Source organism: Amblyomma americanum, chromosome 7 (genome assembly GCF_052857255.1).
Source record: "Amblyomma americanum isolate KBUSLIRL-KWMA chromosome 7, ASM5285725v1, whole genome shotgun sequence".
In the NCBI taxonomy this organism is placed as follows: domain Eukaryota; kingdom Metazoa; phylum Arthropoda; class Arachnida; order Ixodida; family Ixodidae; genus Amblyomma; species Amblyomma americanum.
In genome coordinates this window covers 110,848,385-110,870,361 of record NC_135503.1, presented here as the reverse complement: position 1 = coordinate 110,870,361, position 21,977 = coordinate 110,848,385, and positions in this window count along the sequence as shown.

Sequence of the window (21,977 nt, the reverse complement as noted above, 5' to 3'; positions counted from 1 at the left end):
CTGGCGTACTGTAGAAAATCTTCTGCAGAAGTCAAGAAAAGAAAATTCAAATGACGATTGAAGGAACCATTCTTAGTGGTAGAGCTCTTGCAAATGAGTTCAACAGACATTTTTTGGCATTTGGAGTTTTTTCTGTTCCAACGCCCACAAATTTTCAAAAATACCTGGAATCTAATCTGCAGCATAGCCTTTTCATACATTCCGCTACTGCTGCAGAGATAAATGATATTGTAGCAAAGAGAAAGTTGAAGTGCGATTGCCGCGTGCCGAAGACGACGCTGCTGCTGGCGGACCTGTGTTCTGGTTCGTGTGTTCTGTTGCTCCGGTTAACACCTGCTGTGCTCGCCGCCGGCCTCTACGTCAAGCAAGTCGTGACATTTGGTGGAGCTGCTGGATACAAATCTCATGCCACAGACCCCGCATCGCAATTCGAGCTCGGTACTAAGTCCCGGCCGTCTGGTTTTCCTGGAGCCCTCGGGAGAAACAGACTCGCGCTAGCCGACGGCAGCAAGGCCAAGCGCTGGAATTCGGACTCTTGCCCCAGGGATCGAGGACATCTAGGACCAACGCCACCATGCCATCCCAGTTACAACAAACCGACCCCGCGATTGCGCCGAGGATCGTCTACGTGCCCGTCACGCCAAGATCTCTCACTTCGTTCTGTGGAGATGGAGTTGATGATGTTGAAGACTGGGTCCAGCACTATGAACGGGTAGCTCGACATAATGGGTGGACACCCGACCAATATCTGCAGAACCTGTATTTCTCCTTAGATGCCACAGCGAAATACTGGTTCGAGAACCACGAGGAGTCCCTAACATCATGGGAGATATGCAAGAGAGAACTGCTACGCACATTTGCAAACCAACATCGGCAACAGCATGCTGAAGATCTGCTCCACGTTCGTATCCAGGCTCCCACCGAGAGCGTGAGAAGTTTCGACGAAGACGTACTGCGTCTGAGTGCCCGCGCTGACCCTCGGGCAACTGAAGAGAAGAAGGTGCAGGCCTTGATGAGGGGTATCCGGTATCACATCTTTGGAGGCCTCGTCCGCAATCCTCCTACCACAGTAGCCGAATTCGTTGCTGAAGTTTTAACATCGAGCACGCATTGGCGACACGAACCAGTCACTTTCGGCGACTAAGCGCCCTTCCTGTTGTCTCAAGTATTGCTACGTCCGGCCTGAGCGGTAGTGGCCCGGCCGATGTTCGCAAAATTATCCGCGACGTCGTCCGAGAGGAGCTGAAAAGGCTGTTCCCAGCTCCTGACCAGCCTGCTTCTGTCTCCATCACGACAGCTGTTCGGGACGAACTGCGACACGCGCTGGCGTCCGAAGACGTACCCATTGTAAATGCAGCCGACCAACCATCTCTGAGCTACGCCGCCGCCGTCCGTCGTCCACCTCCCGTACATCGTCAGTACCAGGCCGCTGCCGATTCCGGCTCTAGACGCCACGAGTTCGTGCCCCCGTCTGATGCACGCCTGGACCTGGAACCACTGGGCCGCAGAAAAACCGACATCTGGAGGACTGCAGACCGGAGGCCGCTGTGTTTCCACTGCGGTGAACCTCACCACTTATACCGCTACTTCCCGTACCGCGTACTCGGCCTTCGAGGTTTCAACAGGACTGATCCGCGCCCCCGCCTCGATGAACATCCCCGCGATATACAGGACTACCTTCGACGTCAGTGTCAGCTTCATCTTGCACCTCCCGGTCGCCGCCCCCTCGCCGATCATCACCCCCTTCTCGCGGGTCTCGCCTTGAGAGCCTTTCGCCACGTCGGGAAAAATAAGTACGGCGACGCCTGGAGGTGGCTTTGCCGGTGTTGCACGCAGTAAAGAACCTCCGCCTACGTTGGAATGTCCCCTCTCGACTAAGGGCACCCTTGGAAGCGAAGACACTTCTGTGGCCTTTAGCAATGTAAACGTTTTAACCGACGGTCGTGAAGTAACGGCGCTTGTCGACACGGGTGCAGATTACTCGGTCTTCAGCGGCAACTTCTTTCGGCGTCTTCGCAAGGTCACCACCCAGTGGGACAGCCCGCCCATTCGTACCACGGGAGGTCACCTCGTAAACCCTGTTGGCAAGTGCACTGCCCGCGTTGAGATTCAAGGTGAGAGATGCCCAGCCACATTCATGATCCTGGAGAATTGCTCCAAAGACGTTATTCTTGGCATGGACTTTCTCCGTGAGTATGGCGCTGTAATCGACGTAGAGCGGAACAAGTTCACCCTCCGCCCACGTTCTTCGTCACAAATATCTCCTCGAGCCATGAAAGTTGATGCCGACCATGTTCACTTGCCGCCGTTGCCGACCATTTTCCTGCTGGTCCGAGCGGATACCACCGCATGTGGCGAAGGCGTTCTCGAAGGAAGTGTAGAGATGCTAATTTCGCGGGGCATTACGGTAGCGCGAGGGATCGTCAATGTTCAACGTGGGCGTGCCAACATTTTAGTGACCAACTTCAGGAACGAGCCACAGCACTTGACGAAAACGGTAGTTATAGCCCAACTGGACGAACTTAGCGACGATCGCGAAGCTGATGCGCTGCCTGAGGAGGCCCCGCCCGGGTCATGTGACATTACAACGTTGCCCCTGGACATCGATCCCAAGCTTGAGCCTTCCCACAGACGCGAACTGCTCTCGCTTGCGCATCGATACCACAACTGTTTCGCGACGACATCCCGAGTTCGCCAGAGGCCCGTCGCCAGGCATAGAATTATTGTCGATATCGCGACGCCGCCCATTCGCCAACCGCCATACCGCGTTTATTTGAAGGAGAGGGAAACCATACAAGAGCAAGTGTGCGAAATGATTAACGACGACGTCATCCAGCCATCCAACAGTCGGTGGGCCGCCCCTGTAGTACTGGTCAATAAAAAAGACGGGACCCTTCGATTTTGCGTCGACTACAGGCGACTCGATAAGGTGACCAAGAAGGACGTGTATCCACTGCCTCGCATCGACGACACTCTCGACCGTATCCGTCATGCCCGCTATTTTTCATCCATCGACATGAAGACTGGATGCTGGCAGACTGAAGTGGATGAGCGAGAACGCGAGAAGACCGCATTTATAGCACCGGAGGGGCTGTACGAGTTTGAGGTCATGCCGTTTGGCCTGTGTATAGCGCCCGCGACATTTCAACAAGTCATGGACACTGTGCTCGCCAGACTGAAGTGGCAGACGTGTCTCGTGTATCTGGATGACGTTGTCATCTTGTGCGCCTTGAAGCGGTTCTTCAAGCTCTCCTAACCGCCGGACTCACGCTCAAGCCTTCGAAGTGCCGCTTCGCATACAGTGAGCTGAAGTTCCTAGGCCATGTCGTCAGTCTAATGGGTGTGAAGCCAGATCCAGAGAAAACGGCTGTCGTAGAATCCTTCCCTCCACCATCCGACAAGAAGACTGTCCGCAGCTATCTCGGCCTCTGCGCGTACTTCAGACGTTTCGTTCGCCACTTCGCCCAGATCGCAGCGCCACTTTACTGTCTTACAAAGGATAGCATCGCCTTTCAGTGGCCCGAGAAGCAGCAATCAGCATTCCGCCAATTAAATCACGCCCTTGCAGCGCCTTCTATACTAGGCCGTTTCGATCAAGATGCCGACACTTAACTCCACATGGACGCCAGCAACAAAGGACTAGGGGCAGTGCTTGTGCAAATCCAGGACGGCGACGAGCGGATTATTGCCTACGCCAGCCGAGCTGTTTCGAAGGCGGAGGCCAATTACTCGACAACTGAAAAAGAGTGTCTCGCTGTCATCTGGGCGATCACTAAGTTCACGCCCTACCTGTATTGTCGCCCTTTTCCGGTCGTTACCGACCACCATTGCCTGTGCTGGCTCGCCAATCTCAAGGACCCCGCAGGCCGCCTTGCTCGGTGGACCCGGCGGCTACAGGAATGCGACGTCACCATAACCTACAAATCCGGCCCCAAACATCATGATGCTGACTTTGTCTGGAGCCCCCGTGAATCCGGCGCCAGGGGGCGATAATTTCGACGAGGATGGCTTCCTTGGGGCATTGGACATGGCAGGTATGGCTGCTCGGCAGCGCAATCATGCTAAGATTCGTCAGCTGATTCCAAACCTGGAAGGCAACGAAGACGTGGTGCCCCGCGTTTTCCTGTGTATTCTGCCGACGTTCCGGAATCTGCACGGCGTATTGTACAAGCAGAACTACATAGGCCAGCAAGATTTCTGGGCCCCTGTGTGGTTTTCCGCCACGTAATTTTTGCTGTCGGGTTAGCATCGGGATGATGCTTCTCTATATTTTGAGGTAGTGTAGCGAAGAGAAACCTGAAGTGCGATTGCCCCGTGCCGGAGACGACGCTGCTGCTGGCGGACCTGTGTTCTGGTTCGTGTGTTCTTGTGCTCCGGCGATCACCAGCTGTGTTCGCCGCCAGCCTCTACGTCAAGCAAGTCGTGATTATATAATATTAAGCCTCAGAAAGAATTTTTGGGGTGGTTTTGCTGACATTATGGTGGCACCAATTAAAACAACCGCTGACCTTATTGTTAACCCCTTTAACACATAAAAAATCAAATCTCGACAACCGGCATTTTCCCCGAAAAAATTGTGGCACGTATGCCGGTATTGTTTAAAGGCGGTGTGCAAATTTAATTAGTAACTGTAGACCTATATCACTTCTTCCTTTATTTTCCATGACCGTAGAGAAAACGATTAACCATAGGATGACAAATTATCTTAATAAACGTTAGTTGTTATCCCCAGCTAATACGGATTTCAAAAGCGGAAATCAGCTGAATCTGCGTTGCTTAGAATTAAAGATGAACTCACTAAAAACATATAAAATTATTTATTCACATTAGGAGTCTTTCTAGACTTCAGCAAATCGTTAAGTTCAATTAACCATAATGTACTTCTTAGCAAGTTGCCCTGTTATGGAATACAAAGAACCTCACTTAAATTATTAGGAAACTACCTGCCAGGTCGTTCTGAGTATGTTTTAGGTAATATTTCCACTTCCGATCCGGAGTTTTTCAAATTTGGTGCTCCTCAGGGCTCAATCCTTGACGCACCCTGTTTCTCCTCTATATCAACGCCATTGTATCTATCGCACTAACTGCTTCCGTTATCCTTTTGTGTGGACGATACTAGTGTATTTTTTTCTGTAGATAATTTAGGTTCCTTAATTCCTGGTGCAAATTTATGGCTTAGAAATCTATCTGACTTGCTTGTTGCAAATGAACCTTAGTTAAATGTGGGCAAAACAAAGTACATTGTTTTTAGTTCTGTTAACGGACAACCTTAGTTAAATGTCGGCAAAACAAAGTACATTGTTTTTAGTTCTGTTAACAGGCCAGTTAATATCACTAATGATGTGACATTTCAATCGCGACCGCTAGAACGAGTTTCAGATATCAAATTTTTGGGCGTCCGGTTTCCCGAAAACCTTAGCTGGTCTTGTCATGGTCGCTTTATTAAACGCAATCTTGCACATTACATTGATGTGCTTAACAGGTTCTGTCTACTGTTAACTCTTTATTTACGACATGGGCTCTACTTCAATGCCGTTCACTCGTGGCTTCATTACTGTTTGGTTGTATGGGGCACTACTGGTAGGTGAAACATGGAAATCCTATAATAATGCCAAAGCCCTTAATGGCTCATACTTGCGGTGCCCGTCCGTCCGTCCGTGACACTCTTCAACTCGGTAAGACAAAGTCTTTTTGGACAATTGGTGCCGAACCAACATCTTCCCATTTCGCGTCTGAGCGTGGTAACGACTACGCTACTTCCTGCCAACGCACATGTAGTTGTCCTTGTTCAGAACGCTGGAGAGTGTTTGCAGAAAGGCGTCGAATCAGATGGATGCCTCCCAAATCCCCTCAAGTGTCTCCAGCATGTAAGATTAACAAATAATTGTGTACTTAATCAACATCTTAACCAAACATCAGTGATACAAGCAACAACACCGTGCTAAAGGCTTTCGCCTCGAAGCACTTTAGGTCAACAAAGTGTCCCCTGAATTTTTTATTACAGAAGGAAGGTGTCAGCTTCATTGAAAACTTACGGGTACGCTGCTCAACATCGTTACATTTTATGCGAAATAGAATCTTGGTTATTGAATCCTTGTATAAATAGAATCTTGGTTATTGAATCCTTGTATAAATACGGTGACAAACACGTGGCAACTGACTTTCGACGAATAACGTTTATATCATGCAAAATCATGGGACACGACATTTTCTCTCTTAGCAAGCTTTCAAGAATCGACGTCATGGTTCTCTTCCTGTCATCAAGGTTTTAACAAGCATTTCCCATGCGAAACTCTATTAGTTGCGTTGACAAACGAGATTCATTATTTACTTCATGAGGGTTTCGAAATTGATTCTATATATTTGGATTTTCGGCGAGCTTTTGATAAAGTGTCCCAAAGACGCAGAAGTCTGTGGGACACTTGCGTAAACTAAATATTGACCAGTATGTACTAGCCTGGATGGAATGCTTTTTAACGAACCGCTCCTAGTTTGTGCGCGCTATTGGTTACATGTCGTCATCACTCCCTGTAACCTCAGGTTTCCCACAGGGGTCCTTGATCGGCGCTTTTTTATTTCTCATCTAGATTAAATATCTACCAAACAATATTTAATGACCAGTCAGGCTTTTTGATGATGATTGTGTCGTCTTCTAGGCAGTAAGGACTACTAACAATATAGCTGTACTTCAAGGTGATCTTAATGTTATTTCCGCTCGGTTCTCCACATGAAATATGACACTTAACACGACAAAATGTAAACTAATGCGTTTTTCACGCCGCAGAATTATATGCCCTCCCTCTAACTGCATTATTCATGCTTCACTAACATCAGTAAGATCTTATAAGTACCTCTGCGTTATTCTAACATCTAACCTGACCAGTAATGAACTCATTATTCATATTATCGCAAACGCTAACTGCATGCTAGGCTATATTAAACGCAACTTTTCTATGGCACTGTCATCTGTGAAACAAATTCTTTATAAAATACTTGTTCACTCTAAGCTCGAATACTCCTCGACAGTATGGGAGCCACATACCGACGGATTAACGCATGCCCTTGAAGCAATCAAAAATCGCTCCGCATATTTTATTCTTGGTGAGTATGGTGACCCGGCCATAGGACATTTTTGTATGGGAATGGCCGCAAACCAAGGATGTAAGACGAAGGAAGTTTCCCCAAGGAGCGATTAACATTCCTTCGTGCCTGTTGTATGTGCCACGTCCCCAGCAGAAGCCTCCTGCGGTGGGTGGCTTTGGTTTTCATGACAATAGTGCCGTGAAAGTCAATTCGTTGGTCACATTCCTCGCAGTGTTCGGCCACCGCGCTGCGCTGAAGATTCATTTGTCGGACGTCCGCTTTGTGTTGCCTCATTCTTTCGGCGAAGTTCTTCGTTTCCCCCTCGTACGAGGCCGGGCATATTCATTCATTCCTAAAACAGCAACAGAGTGGAATCGTCTGCCCTCCGCACGGGTGCTTACAAACAATATCGAAGTATTCAGGAAAAAGCTATGCTAGCATTATAACGCATAGAAGTTTCTTTCTTCTAACTCCTTTAGTCTTACAGTTTTCGGTTATATTGTTGTGTGTTTCAGGTGGTTTCATATTCTGTTCTACTTTCTTCGTTTTTAACAAGAAACATTGACCAGTATTGCCATTTATTAGCTATATTTCTCATGCGATGTTAGTACTTGTTACCCCGCGTTACCGTGTGCTTTTCAGACGGGAATAGTCCCCGGTTCACTCCTATATTCCGTTATGCCTGTTCTTTTTTTTTTGCTTTGTACTGCATGGCTCCCCTCTATAATGCCCTCTGGGCCAACACAGTAACTAAAACAAATATATAAATACGTTGTGTTTGTCAGAGGCAGCCTTTTTAGGTTTTCAAACCGATCCACAACTATTTACTTCGAAATATACGAAGGATGAGCCGCAATACGGATTTAGAGAAACTGCTTTTACAAAATTTAAATGTAGGACAAACTACGGAAAGGGATTATTCAGTTGGCTTATTCCTAAACTGCTGAACCTTCATCCTGATTTGTTGGGCATCATGGAAAACTGTTCTTTTGTGCATCCTTTCCGAATGCAGGCAAAGAATATTTTTCTTCACTTGCTTATAAACTCGACTAAGTTTGTAGGAACTGCGGTGCAAGTATATTTACTGCTGTGTTCCAGGCCATTCCCTCCACTCTGGATATCTTTTTTTGTTTTGTCAATGAAACACATTTGTGGTTATTCTCTTTTTTTTCAGTTACTTGGACTTGTAGCTAGCAGGTGTTTCTCGAATCTTTTTTTTAATCACTGTATGTGGAATCACGCGGTATTCCTGTAGAATTTTGTTGTAATGTTTTTTGCGGTGAGTTTTTTTTTTGCTGTATGTGATATCTAATGGTATTCATGTAGAACTTTGTTTATATGCCTTTCATGCCGACACTGTGCTGCACGAATGCGTAATGTTTAGGACCTACTAAGCTGATCTCATGTGTCACCTTTAGCCCTCTTCAACTGGACAATTGTAATTTGCCAGAATTTCAATAAATTTAAATTTCAGTTGCGAAAATATGAACGGGCGATGTCAGTAGACGTTAACAATCCACAGGTGGTCAAAATTATTCTCAATCACTCTACTACGGCGCCTCTTTCTTCCTTCCTCCTCTGACTCTCCTCTTTTATTCCTTCCCTTGCGGCGCGTTTCAGGTTTCCCCCGTCGTTTCAGAAAATATCTGCGCCACTTCCTTTCCGCAAAAAAAAAACCTTAAATCAGCACTGCATACTACGCGTGTTGTGTGCGTGTGGAAAAAGCTTTAAAATATTTAAATTGGATGAACATCTTCCTCTGCGTCGTTATATGATGCAGACAGAATAGACCGGTGTTTATTATCACTAATTCTTTTCCTAACACAAGTTATAGTATACCACCTAGCAACAGAATATTGCCGCGAAGTTTTGTAATGTTTATTTGGTGATGCTGAAAGCGCTCAAAATGGTCCCTTATTATTTGCTTCTCTCGAGATGTGATGAGGTTTTTCTTGAATGATCACAGCCATGCGCAAATCCTGCTTAAAAAATTGAGGAGACATCAGCTTCGCCTTAAAGAGTTCGACACGATACCGTAGTGGATGAGGCTATCCACTCTGAGCGGTTTTACACCTTGGAACGCGCTTTGTCGTTTTCTTCAATTGTTTCAAATAATTAATTGATAAATTACATGATATAATTTTTCTTAATTAGTATCTTCAATAGTGGACTTTTCATTCTGTGCATTTTGACGCCTTTGAACCCACTTTTACACTTTTTATTTTTTTAATATTTAATTACACTGATTTCAATAACTCGTTATCGCCTATCACACACCAATCAATCATTCAGCACTAGCACAAATTACCATCATACAATCTGTTTTGCACTGCCCCCAATTATTTCCGACACGGGGTGCCGGTTACTGCTACGACGACGGCTTTTCGACGCAACGAGCTGTATACACTGTCGCGTTGTATTTCAGATTAATTCACTTGCTTTTGGCGCCTCATTTATGCGGTTTTTTTGGAAGCTTTGAATTCAGCACGGCGAAAAGCAGCGAATATTCTGTTCTTCTACGACCTCCAAGCAACAACCTTGCTGTTGTGAAGATTAGTTTCTAAAGGTAACTTGTCTGAATTTAAAGAACCTTAGCACACTCCGTTTCATCATAAATCTGACAGCCGCCTTGGTCTGCTGCTTCGAAGCCGCTGGAGGCTATAGGCGGGGGTTTAACTGCCGTATTGATATAGCAGGTAGTGGACATGTACTGCACCACGATGTACAAATCCTATACTTGTAGCAGGGTGCGTTGTCGGATCTGAGCCCAGGGTTCAGGCCACACCCCAAGGCAGTGGTGAATTGCAGCGTCTCTGGGATCCGAACCGCGAGTCTGTTGCTTGCGAAACGGATGTTTCTACCTCTACGTCATTGCCGCAACTCGAGATCATTGACCACAGCAGAAGATTAACCCATACAATGATTACCGATTTTTCCATAACACTCATTGTAAGCTTGAAGCTCCAAAAGTTTGGAGCTCGCATGCCATTATAATATGTGATTAGGTGGCTGCAAGTCAACAAGTTTGCAAACGCAGCCGCTATAGTTATGGTTGCGGCTATACATCTTCAGTGACGGACAGAGATGAGATTTTTTTTTTCCGCCGAGATTTCATTGAGCAAACAGCTCAGTATGTGTGATATACACGCGCTGTCAGCAGCGGCTAAAAATATGTTTCAACAGGTCTGAGAACGTGCAGATCCATCGCATCTTGGCAAGATGAAAAATGCTATGTTTCAGTACTTTTTCCTGCGTATCTCTTGCCTTGCACAGTAAGCACAAACCTGGTAATAGAACATAGTATCATGGCGTCCGTTCCTTATGACCGATATAATCGCTGATCCGATTAAATGAGAGTGAGAACCAAATTCGTGTTTATGACCCACACGAACGTTGTTTTAAGACCAGTCCATTTTGTTCGCCAGCACATGATGGTCATTTTTTTCTGAGACAGTCAAGAAGAAATTGTTTCTCACTACAATCCGAGGGGTGGAAAGGTAACAAAACGGTTATTCTGCAATCTTAGAGCCTAGATGTGGAGCTAAGAAAAAACGAGCAATATTTATCGCACGTGGGTGCTTTCACGAAGCAAAATAGCGCGCACTTCACAAAAGACACAGAAAGGGAAGAAGAGCCACTTTACACTGGCCTTTCTGTGTCCTTTGTGAAGCGCTGGTCATGTGCCTTCATTGCACTGACTGGCATAGTATGAAAACTGCATGCATTGAGCAGCATTTTTTAGCAGCCCCTCTCCCTCTTGAGCGATACCCTGGTTCTGCTCGAACCGTTTTTTCGGAAACATCAAAATCTGGCTTGAAAGAAAAATTGGTTTTGCAGAACATGCAAGGCGATGGTGGAGCTCAGGGGCAGGCTATATTAGTTAGCCTTACATTGAACATGTCGCCTCCTTCCCCGGCAACGTTGCATAGCCTTCAGAAATATAACACCTACAACTGCAACCGGTGCTATCCCCGCCTTCTATATTGATTAGCCTGCCTGTGACAATGACTACATTTCTGAAGTGATAAAGCTTTTAAAAGGTCGATGAACTGTATCGCCCTGAGTAGAATGTGCGTTATGAAATAGCATGACGTGTGTTGAATTCGAATTTGAGCAGAAGTTTCAAGTAAGCCTCGGATATGCATAACCTATTTCAGGGGGCGGGGAGGGGGGCGGGGCGGAGCGCACGTCAGCTTTTTAAACAATCAGAATTGCGATGCTGGTTTTCCTAAACCTTGTGAGACCGCGGAGTCAATTTCTTATTGTGAACGCGTCATGTGACCACTTCACTAGTGATTAATAAATTACGCATATATAGTATACAGCTTGCACAAGAACTGTTATGAAGTTTTCGAACAAGTTGACTTGAATAAGTGAAGGATGAAGTGATAAGTTCTGAAGCAAAGACAACAAACTTATAGGTTTCAGAGAGAGATTCTGGTTATAAAAAAATTTCCGGGATGTAGGGCACAACGAATAACCGGAGTTATTTGTTTTTTAACATACGAGATGGCAGCGGTTCTCTGTGAGAGTTTTCGCCTGATGCTTAAAATTTCCGGGTGGAGAAATTACCTATCAGGCTGGTTCGAGGCGGTCAGCAGCCACGACGTCTTCACGGCCGTTGACGTCTAACGTAAAGGTCTTCTGTGCACGATGGAGGACGCGGAACGGTCCATCGTAGGCCGGCGTGAGGGGTGGACGAACGTGGTCACGGCGGATGAAGACATGGGTGCAGGAGCCCAGGTCCTGGCTGACGAACACGGAATGAGGGTGACGGGCTGCAGGGATGACAGGAGCAATGTGGCGAAACGTGTTGCGTAGGTCTCGGATTTAGAAAGCGTCATAGATTAACGAATGGCAGGAAGGAGAGAAGAATTCTCCAGGGAGACGCAGGGGAACGCCGTAGACTAGCTCACCAGAAGAGCTGCCGAGGTCAGCTTTCAGTGGCGAGCGAATGCCCCGGAAGTACGAGGGGAGGGTGGTCGGACCAGCGTTCCCTTCGCCGATAAGTGGTAAGGGCAGTCTTTAGTTGTCGATGCAGACGTTCCACCATGCCATTGGCCGAAGGATGGATGTGGCGAACGCCCAGAATATATTCAAGGGCAGTTAACGGTGCCTATTAAAACTGGCGACCGCGGTCGGAGGTGACGATAGGCGGGCAGCCGAAACGAGAGACCAAGCCGGCCATGAAGGCCGAAGCAATTGTCTCGGCTGTAGTGTCAGCAAAGGGCAACGGCTCGGGCCAGCGGGTGAAACGGTCCACACAGGTGAGCAGATAAGAGGTCCTACGTGATAACGGGAGTGGTCCAGCAATGTCTATGTGAACGTGGGAAAACCGTGGGTCAGGCGGCCGAAAAGAAAAGGCAGGCATTTTGGTATGCCTGTGAAATTTGACTTGCTGGCAGTGAAGGTAGGTTCTTGACCAGTGGCGTACGTCGGCATTGATGCGTGGCCAAAGGAAACGAGATGTGATCAGCTTCTGTGTAGCACGAATACCACGGTGGCTCAGGCGGTGCAGTTTTTCAAAAATTGGTACGACAGAAAGCCAAAGGTACGCAGGGGCGCAGACGCCAGTGGATGTCTGACACGTAATGAACTGGGAGAAAAACGGAAGTGGACATTCGTCGAAGGACAGGGACGAGGATGATTAGCGAAGACGTTGCAGCTCTGGATATTTGCTCTGAGCAGCCGCTCGCTCCTCCATACCCACTGGTGATTCGGACGCCATGGAACTAAAACAGGAAAGCGCATCAGCAGCAGCATTTTACGTACCATGGACGTGACGGAGATCCACTGTAAACTCAGAGATAAAATAGATTCGCGGATCTCGCCTGCAGGGTAGGTGGTGTGGATCCATTGGAAAGAAAACGTCAAGGGCTTATGGTCCGTGATGACGTGAAAGCCCCGGCCCTCCATGAAGTGATAAAGGTGGTTGATGGCGAGGTACACAGCGAGGAATTCTCGACCGAAAGTGCAGTATTTCGTCTCAGGTGGCTTCAGCTTATAGGAGAAAAAACCGAGCGGCTGCCAAATAGGGACGCGCTGCTCGAGAACGGCGCTGACGGCAATTTTGGAAGCGTCGGTGACGAGGCGCAGTGGAGCATCAGGAACTGGAGGTATGAGCAAAGTGGCGTCTTCAAGTGCCTTCTTCGCAGTAGCAAATGCAGCGGCAGCGTCACCAGTGCGCTCAAGTGGCGCAGCAGAATCGTTTTCGTAGCCATAAGATTGGTTAGAGGCTTGAGAAAAGAGCCGAACTTCGGGAGAAAGCAGCGATGAATGTTCAGGAGGCCCAATAATTCTCTGAGCTTTTTGAGTGACGTGGGGCAGAGAAAATCTTGAATGGTTTTGCCTTTGCTGTCGAGAGGCCGAATGCCTTCTTCTTGTGGAGGGACAAGGTGGTCGAAGAACTCTATTGTAGCTACGCCAAAGAGGCAATTGTTCGGGTTGATGACGAGCCCATATTCATCCAGTCGATGGAAGAGGGCGCGCAGATGAGCTTCATGCTCAGTACCGGAGGAACTTGCTACGAGATGATCGATATAAGCGAACACCAAGTTGAGGCCTCGCGTAACCTACATACATACAACATACATACAAGTTTTATTCTCCACAAAGAGATACCATCCTCGTTGATATCTCGCTGAAATGTCTCTGTGGCGTTGCGCAAGCCAAAAGGCCTCCGCACGTACTCAAAGAGGCTGAACGGTGTGGTAAGGACCGTCTTTGGAATATCAGCGGGCTCACAGGAATTTGAAGATAAGTCTTCACTAAGTCAATTTTAGAGAAGATCATGCACCCAGTCACATTTGATGTGAAGTCCTGTATGTGAGAAAGTGGATAGCGGTCTGGTAAAGTGTGAGCTTTGAGGGCGCGGTAATCTCCACGCGGTCTCCAGTAGCCCGCTTCTTTCTTTGGCACCATGTGAAGTGGCGATTCCCGGTTGCTGAAGGAAAGGCGTACTACGGCAAGTTCCAGCATGTATTGGAACTCGTGGCGAGCTATAGCGAGACGTTCTCCCGCGAGCAAAAACTGGAGGTCCCGAAGTCGCAATGTGGTGAGTGATCGAGTGCTTTACCGGTGACTCTCTGGTATGCGACTTTTTGAGGTTGGGAAAATCAGCCAGAACTTTCGCATGCAGCGAAACAGGGACGAGAGCGCGAAGACCCGTCGCCGCAGTGGTGGAGAGTACGCCGTTGACGAAGAGGTGCGTGCTGAGATTTATGAGGCGATGAATTGCATGTCGATGGCAAGGTTCAAGAAACGTAGGAAGTCCACGCCGAGAACAGCTTGTGAGACGTCACCGGTAACGAAGATCCAACGAAACGTGCGTCGCGATCCGAGGCGGTTAAGCGTCAGAGACCGTTGGCCGTACGTGGGAATGGGGGAGTTGCTGATCGCTTGGAGCGGGGAGGTCGGTTCTTTGCGACGGCGATCTGCCCAAGAGGCCGCTATGACGGTGACTTGTGCTCGCGAGTCGACCAGAAAACTAGTGCCGGTAATCTTGTCCGAGACGTAATAGATACTAAGGTGGAAGTCAGCGCTCGTGTGTTCCATGTGTCTTCCTTGTGCCTTCGTCTTCATTTGCGCTGTACATTTCCATCATGTAAAAGATGCGGCTTATCCGTACACCAGCACTACGTGCCGCCGTCAGTGGCCGGTCGCAGCGTTACGCGACCAGGAGCACGGGTGTGTGCACTTGCTGGCAGAGCTGCCGAAAATACGGTGGTACCAGCAGACAGACGAGGGGGAGGTGGCTGGCCAAGGGTCGGATCGTTTGGATTCCGGGGAGCGGCGGCGTGGCCTGGTCCTCGGCGGAGAAAGCCGCGGCAATGGCGCGAGGACACCGAGCCGCCAGGCAAGAACATCAAGTCGACATTCGATGCTGGTAAGCTGGGAGTCTGCGGCAGTAGTTGGAAGCAGACTGGTCACAGAGGTGACGTTGGGGAGCCGTGAGTAATCCGCGACATGGTCGGCGAGTTCAGCAAGTTTGTCTAATGAGACATCACCCGCAGTGGCGAGGATGGGGACTATATGTTGGGGAAGACACTGAAGAAACAACTCTCGCAGAAGTAGGTTGTGCTGAGCAGCGGAGTCTCCCAGAAGTTGGCGCATGCGACGGAAGAGCTGCGAAGGGCGGCTGTCGCCAAGTTCTGTAGCGCTGAGGAGGTGCTGGAGTTTGCTGCTCTCGGACGCTAACTTGCGGTCGATGATAGCCGCCTTCAACGGGTCGAAGTGTCGAGCCGAGTCCGGCAAGCTAATAACGTCCACTAAGTCCTCAGTGGCGTCAGGAGGCAAGAACGACACGAGGTGGAGGAATTTGGCCTCCTGGCTGGTGATACGTCGCAGCTGGAAATGCGCCTTAACCTGCAGGAGCCAGACACGAGGGCTCTTGGGCCAAAAAGGCGGCAGGCTGACTAGCTGGAACGCGGCCACATAAGCACCCAGAGGCTGAGCGTTCCTGGACGGGTCGCCTCCGGTAGGAAGGGCGGAAGAGGAAGGGGAATTCATGTAGGATGATGGGGTTGCGTGTTCGAAGCCGGGTCGCAAAATCTGTAGTAGCTAAGGCGAGGAAGAACCAACTCCGACAGCGTTGAGGTTCGAACTGTTTATTTGCTCCCCTCGCGCTGTCGCGGCCGACCCCAACTTGCTCTTTCTTCTCCGGCGCTGCGTGCCATGGCCTGAGAGAAAAGCGCGGCGCGAGGGGTGCTACAGTCTCATAGCGCCCTTACTTTCATTACATGCCTTCAAACCACAGCTTACAAAACAGCGCGCGGAAGAGGTGACATTGTTTTTCCCGGTTTCCATACGTACACACGACTAGAAATATATCCTCACCTGTAATGCAGAACGTGATTAAATCAATTCGCGACTACGGACAACTAAAAGGAAAAAGGCTCACTTTTGCCGGTTAAAACCGAGATGCACTGACTAGGAAACTTTGCTTGCATGTTTCCTGCGCGAGCTCAACATATCGCTGACAATCGCTTGGTCGGGCATACGTGCAATGATAAACGCTGTAAAGTATGATTCTATTTTGGTCATTCATCGGTTCATTGTAGAAGAGTGGTCATCGCTGATGTCATTCATCTTAAATTCCCGTCACTGCGCGTGTCAACCGTCTACTGCTCGCCTTTCACGGCGGCAGTTTTCAACTACAAGACAGCGATCTCTTTCTCGTCTCTCGTTGTCCCCCCCCCCCACGTCTATAAAAGAAAGCCTGGATCACATAAGGTTGCCGCCGTCGTAAAACAAGTTAGCTGATCGTTAAATTAAAAAAAGCGCGATTACACGCAGACCATTTACAGGAGCAGTCTTCCGCAGTCGTCATAATAGATCTTTTGTGCGTCCTCTTTACGTCGTTAAAATAGCGATAATGTGAGAAAGCAAATTCTAGTAGCTGTCACAAGTACCAAGGGGCAAACCATAAACTCCTACATGCCACCGCTTTCGAGCTTCTCAGCCCCTAGAGGACTTCCACGAAAACGTAGCCTCGTAAAAGGTCGGTGAAACCACTAGGCGATTTATATATAGTAGAAACGACACTTCTGCAGCGCACAATTTTTGAATAATGTTTCTTAATTAGCCAGCGACGATGCTGACGAGGAAATAACCCTCACTTGCAACAGCGTTATGTTCAGGAAGAGTTCCTGACCTGGGGACAAGCGCTCATCTACTGCAGCATATCATCAAACGGTTGCTTTGTTTCATTTTGGTATCGAAGCGGCATGACTTGAAGAAAGGCATAACGCGAGGCAGTCATCACAACATGTTCTTCTAACACAACATGAGAATATCTCTTTTTTGTCTTGATTTTTCTGACTGTTACGCTTCATGACAGGGCACTGCTGCATTAGTGAAAGAGTGTTTTTGCAGCCATTAGCAGTCACCCGATTTTTCTGGAAACGTCAGGATTAGCATCATAAAGCTGGAATAGAATGAGAATGTGCAATATTTTCGGGTCTCTCAAGCATAAGCTGCGCAAGGGACAGAGTTACTTGGAGAGACATGGGAGAGGCATTTCCCCTGCAGTGGGCGTGTTCAGGCTGATTGTGATGATGATGAAACAGAAGTGCGAACTGCGCGATGTCAGCAATGGCTGCATCTATCGCGCATTTTTTTCTGCATTCCACTAGTATAGCGTAAGAAGCCCCCTACTGAAACTTGAAACTCTTGAACATTATCGAATGAATTTTGTGTTTTCAGTGCAAGTCACATGGATGCTAAAGATCCGTACCAGGAGTGCCTAGGAACCGTGAGTAATTGAAGTTTGCATTTATTGCCTAATGCCAAAGGGACAATAACTGCTTGGCGTGGGGCTCTGCATCAACAAATAGTGTAGCTGATTATTAGTCAGACCTTGGGCACGAATGTGATAAAAGGCCCTCTCTGGGGTTGACATATCAAACCTCTCCTTGAACAGTCCATAATTTTCCGGTAGCAAATTATATTTGCAAGTCTTGTTTTAAACACCGGGGAGACCTGCTCTTTGTTTTGAGAATTCACCCGCTTAGTCAAGCTCAATCAAACTTGTAGACTTCGTTTATACGACCAAAATTATAATGGCTTGGCAGGAGAAGCACACGCTACCAACGCTCCTCCGCTTCTGACTTCAATTCAAAGGCTGCGCTGCTTAGGCAAACAGGGACGTGTTAGAGAGGCAAGCAGAGACGTTAAGCACATTCTGCCAACTGAGGTTTTATTCCAGAAGCTTGCAACGAAGAAAACAACTACACGTGTCCAAGGTCCAATAATAAACGAAAAAGCACAATAAACCACAGAAACACTCAGCGATGATAGGAAGAACAGAAAAAACTAATCGACCAAATGTTTCGTTTCCCTCCGGCCCAACACGACACTCATGATAGCCGTGTATCAGCTAGCAACATTATCTACTGCCCTCCAAGTGAGCGCAATAGAGGGGGAGCTAACGTAATATCCTTTATTTAAATTCATGTTGAACACCTCAATAACCTGATGCGTTTTCCCTCGTTTCCACGTGCCAAAATTGCTGCGTTTTCCAAAAATGTTTCACACTTATGTTTGAGGCAATGATTAGCCAAGTTTCCAGGTGCCTACACGGAGTTACAATTCCTTCTGCACTCGAAAAGCCTTTCATTTAGGCAGCCTCCAGTTTGTCCCACGTAGCACTTGCCGCAGGAAAAGGGGATTTTACAAACGACCCCCACTGAGCACGGGACAAGAAGCGAGACATGACTAACACCACACCCCCTTTCCTCGACGGCAGGTTTGTCTTGGGTTAACCCTTTTACAGATTCCTTTAAACTTTAAGCGAGCGGAAACGACGACCTTCATCCCAACCCTCTCGCCAATATTCTTCAGCTTGTGCGAGGTCCCCCGTACGTACGTAGGACTGCCAAAACCTTCCTTTCCTTCATTCTTCTTTGGCCGGGGATGCTGGTTGTGTGTTCTTAGATTTTTCAAGCCCGTCTCGGCAACGCCGGTTAGTAGCTTCTGGAGGTATCCGCAGGCACTAAGTCGCTCCATTTGCAAAATAAATTTTCATCCATTTTGTGGTCGCATGTTTTTGTTATGGCTCGTTTCACACATGAAAGCGCTATACTTCTTCTGACTAGTTTCATGTGTACCGATGCATACAGAAGGATGCCTTTTTCACCTCCAGTCTAGTCGAACCAACAGGTATGTTTACTCGGGAACACCATTCAAATCTCAAGTAACGAGCTGTCAATCCGAAGGACACTGGAGCTCATCATGCGCGAGCTGAATAAGGGAATAAATGGCTTCAGTTCTGTCTTCCGAAAATATCCCGTAAGGCAAACAGATCAGGAAATTGTCGGCGTACCTGATGGACCTTACAACCCTGAGCTCGTTAACTTCAAGTCGCAGCATGCGGTTACCCCTGGCCAAATACAAGTCACTCAGTACAGGCGCAGTCAATGAGCCAAATTATATTCAGTCCTTTTTAGCAACAAATGAACCCTGAAATTCGACAAATAGGGACTTCAGTTAGATTGCGCTTAACGTCTCTGTTTGCCTCTCTTACACGTCCCTGTTTGCCCAAGCAGCGTAGCCTTTGAATTGACGATATTCCAACGAGCCCCAATATCAAGCACTTCTTAACTTTGTTCCACCTGCCCTGTCGAGTTCAAATGCACCCTATATGAACTGAGAAATAGACTTCCATGCTGCGTAGACTGTTCTGATCCATTACCGCTGTATATCAGACTGATTCGTTGCGCGTTAAAAGGGGACAGAAACCACACTGCGATTTCAAGGGGACTAGTGTAGCTTTCGCCATGATTTTATTTTTTCTATGCATACGTTCTACGCTTAATATTAACGGCCCAAAATTATTCCCTATTCTTTTAAGACTTATTTCTGGGCTCAATATTGGGTCTGTAAAATAAGCAGTCTTGAAAGGTCATGCCACGGAACATTTTAGCAGTTAGAATCCTTTATTGAAATCTTATTTGTCACCGCTTGTGGACATCGGAAATATTAACTTTAAAGAATTCTATAGAAACTTTATTTTTTAACATCTTACCTTTTGCTATTCGGTGCTGGCTATAATTCAGAACTTGTGGCTCTAGATGAGGAATAGTCATATTTGATTTCGGATCTTGAGAAATATACCTGTAGTCATACGTCATGCCAAGACTCGTTTTGAACCCCTATCTTTCCCTGTTTCATTTTGTGTTTGCTACCCGCGTTTAGCAGATGTGGCCACCTCGAGCAAAGCTTGTTGAACAATCTAGCGTTTCGTGAACCATGTTCTCTTAGTTTTCTTTTTTTTTCTAAATTTTAAATTTTTTAGCTGGTATGTTTTCTTCATACATTTCTATCATTTTTTCGCTTTGGTTCTGCTTCATATTACCTAAAACTAACTCGTAAAAACTATTTTATTGTTTGGAAAACTTCAGTTTTCTTCTCAGGAGTTGTTATGCGTCATAAAATTTCTTTATGTCCCGCGCAGTGCCATCCTGACAAGCCTTTAGAAGGGTGCGATGATGATTGCCTTTGCTATGATGGCGGAATTCATCCGGTAGACAAATATGATATTGGGGGAATCTGCTACGATGCCGCAGAGTTTGGTGACGACGACCAGCGTGAAGGAGGCGTCAATAAAAAAGGACTTCAAAAATTTACCGAACAGATCACGAAGAGTGGTGGTGAAATAACTCGCCGTATCCCGTGGTCAAAGACAGCACTGGCACGAGCGGCATCAACATGGGCGTCGACAGTTCATATCCCAAGAATAAAATTTCCTAAGTTCCGAATTCCACGGATTAGGCCTTCCCGAGGTTGAAAGACTACTGCTTGCGACCAAAATAAAGTACCTGCGTGTCATACCAGAATTGCTTCTTTATTTAAGCCCCCGCAGTGGGTCACTGCGGCTGTGGTTCTCGGCTGCTGACCCGAAACACATGGGTTACATCCCGGCTGCGGCGTTCGATTTTCGATGGAGGCAAAATGCAAGAGACATGTGTGCTGTGCGATGTACTGCACGTTTAAGAACCCCAGGTGGTTGGAATCCTCTGGAGTCCTTCACTACAGTGCCCTAATAACGTGAGTCGCTTTCGGACGTTAATCCCTATAAAGCCTCAAAACTTTCCTATTTTCACGAAAGTGCCAATAAACTGCATATGTAGCAACTCCCGACAGCCTGCCTGTTGGCCTGGCGTCGTCGACATGGGAGCAGGTACGCGATTTCTGTTTAAATTTGATAAGATCGCATATGCAGGAAATGCCTGTGGTGTTGCAGCCTACAGGTTGCAATAAAGAAAAAATATTTTTTTCATTACAAGCGCTATCATGCCATGAAACCATCGATTATGCTACTGTCACAAGCACGCACTGCGGTACAAACCAAGAAAACACAAGAGAGACTGTAATGTCACGCTCTCTGACCTCTAGAGAAGAAAAAACAAACGTGGCGGTATGCGATCGCCAGCCGTTCTATTCTAACCGAGGATAACATCGACAGCCGCTATCAAAACGGATCCGAGAGCCTCATAAAACACCTGCGTTAGCTCAAGGAGCGTAAAATAAAGAGAAAACAAATTTTACTGATGACCATGCTTTGGGAACGATCAGAAGTTCGACATGGCGAATTAATTCTCGGGAAGCTTTAATCGATAATTTTGAGAGTCGCCTTCGTTGATCACAATTGCAATCATTAAGACATACCCAACGCTAGGAAGCATCACCTGGAAAATAGTCGAAGCTTCTCGAAAATACAAAATTAAACGGTTTATTATATCTGATTGAACATAAAGCAAGGGAAACACTGTCAGGATGGAAAAAATTTCTACAAAGATCAGTGGCAGTTTCAATTGTGCACAGACACCCTAGTTAGATTGCACGTACATTTGCTTTTTTGTAACGGTTTGTGGTAAATTTCCACACATGAATCCCCACGCGGTTTGGATTTGGTTTTAAGGGGTTTAACCTTCCAAAGCGACTCTGGCTATGAGGGATACCATGTTGGAGGGTTTCGGATAATTGCCACCACCTCCGTTGCTTTACCGTGTAATAATATCACACAGTACACAGGCCTCTAGAATTTGCCCTCCATCGAAATGCGACGGCATTTGCCTGACACAGCTAAATTAATTACAATGAAATTTATTCTCTCACATCCCTTAGCGAAAAAAGGCTTTGCTAAAAATGCATTTCGAACACATTTGTTATTTTCGTATTGATTTTGCATTTTTTTGTCCCTATGCTTAAATTGCAATACGAATGCTTCTAGGTATGCTAGGAGTACTATTGTAAACATTCTTACAAATGCATCAAAAATGCATTTTCTCTCCGCTTAGTACATTTGTTATACAATAAAAATATACTAAACGACACAATAAATACATTAGATATATAAAAATAAGCAATTAATACATTAAAAATATGCTAAATAT